Source organism: Anguilla anguilla, chromosome 11 (genome assembly GCF_013347855.1).
Source record: "Anguilla anguilla isolate fAngAng1 chromosome 11, fAngAng1.pri, whole genome shotgun sequence".
Lineage (NCBI taxonomy): Eukaryota > Metazoa > Chordata > Actinopteri > Anguilliformes > Anguillidae > Anguilla > Anguilla anguilla.
In genome coordinates, this window is record NC_049211.1 from 28,012,126 (window position 1) to 28,014,431 (window position 2,306).

Sequence of the window (2,306 nt, forward strand, 5' to 3'; positions counted from 1 at the left end):
AATGTTGAGAAAAGATGGGGTCCTTAAAGTGATAGTTCACTTTTTTTGGGGTTTTTGATAATACTTCAGTGATGAATTTTATTGTATGTTGTCGATAGGCAACAGTTTTTAGTTTCTGACTACCTGTCGGTTTTTACAATGGCCAGTATAGGGGCAATTGGGGGTTCGTGGTCTAGTAAAGCAAAATAAATACACTCAAAGCAGCGTATACAGTGACATTGTGTTTCCAGAGGCTATACATACTAACAGATTAATTTAATAGTATTTATTCACAATTGTAAACATAAATACGTTTGTAAGTAGACTACCATTTAAGGTGGTCATGAGAGGGAACATCTTCCCTCCCCAAGACTTTAAAGTTGAGTGACTCGCAATGTGTACTGCATACACTAAGCGTATATAAGTACCAGTGAAGATTCAGAAACAAGCACAAATAAAAACAAAGCACCACTGTGAAAAATAATACAAATATTTGGATTTTCTAGTGGATAAAGCCACAAAGACAGATATTTAGTTAGTTATATAATTGTACGTATATAATTTGTACGTCGCTTTGGATAAAAGCGTCTGCCAAATAAATGTAATATATTTTACAGTTAATTGTATCGTATGTTGTTCATTGTGATGTCACTAACTAGTTCAAACTAGCGTAGATTAGTAGCATTACCCAGCTATTATGTTGTTTTAGCTAGACATCTTAAGGGAAAAAATATAAATATTAAAGGGTGAGCCAAAGGCTATACTATTTCTATTTCTTTTAATTCCTAGATTTATGATAACTAGCTCTGCATTAGCGACTGTTTAGGTTCAGGCTATGGTTTAGGGCCATGGGGTTTTATGGTTAGGGTTTGCGGCTATGATCAGTGTTTAGGTTTAGAATTATGGTTGTGGTTTCAGGTTACATTTGGGAGGTTGGGGATAGGATTCTGGGATTAGTGTAAACTTGTTTGTCTTTCTGTGCATCCTAATTTGCACCCTCATGTGGCATAAATAATTTGCACATTTGAATCAGTTGTAAACTGTAGCAAATTGTATTTATATTGAATGTCTTTGTGATGCATGGATGAGCCTCAAGGCCTTGGATTGAATCCAGGCCATGCCTGTGGCAAGTAGCTCCATAGGGTGATATCAGAGACTGTAAGGGTGATATATGCAATTGAGGGTGTATTTTCAGATTTATTCTTGCTCAGATCGGTCAGCAGAGGGCGCTCGCTGCATTATCCACTGTGCGGGAATGTAACATGAAATAAGCCAGAAAGAAATGCGAGTAGCGATTGTGAGTAAATAATTGTGAAGAAGCAACAATGTGCTCCTGACATAAACCTGTATATTTTATATTTCATCAGAATTTCCCTTACATTAAATGTGTTGCACCAGACTGGACTGTGCGTTTCACTCTGCAAATACTCTATGCAAATATTAAACTGATATTCATATATGTTCTAATTTAACCGTAAATCAACAATGTTCTGAAGGAGGGCATTGTCTTACTCTACATCTGTCAATGTGTCAAGTAATGCATTGAAATGGAATGGGTGCTTTATTGTACCATTGTTCCATGGTACAATAAAGTATTGTACCATTGTTTCATTTTCCTTGTGATGCTCTCCTCTTTCATTGATGCCACGTCCTGAATGTCTTTGCGATATTAGTCAGTTTAGGGAAGCAAAAAAACAGCATTGCAGATTCACGAACACACTCCTACAAGGTCTTCCAGCTTCAAGGGTAAGCTTTCCATCAGTCCCACACTGTTATTTTCTTTATGGTCTCTTAGAATGAGTGTCACAATCAGTGAATGCATGGAACACAGACATCGCACTCTTGAGTTTCCCGTGGCAATCCAAAGCTCAGGGAAACTGGTGACAGACAGATGCAATAGCCTCTACAGCATCTGTGCTCATGCACAAACACACACATATACAGACACACACACACACCACCACCAGATGTAAATTATTATAAATCATCATCTATATATTATTGTAAAATATCACTCATCTATTGGACTCATGTATACTTTCATGTTTTGTAAATGATAATTGCAACAGATTTTTTTTAAATGTTCAAAAGTCTAACCAGGGCTAGGGGTTGCAAATTAGCTCTGACTAGAAACTCTATGTTGTTAATTAACTGTATTGTCCCTGACAAATAAACAAATTAATTGGATACGTCCAATTAGACTACAGTGTACCAAGCCAAGAAAAGGCAAGTGTTCCACAGTCATTGAGTAGGAGAGAGTAAGTCTGTAACAGAGACTTGTGTTCATGACAACAGGCCTCATTTAGAGTCTGATTCAGGTCATTTAT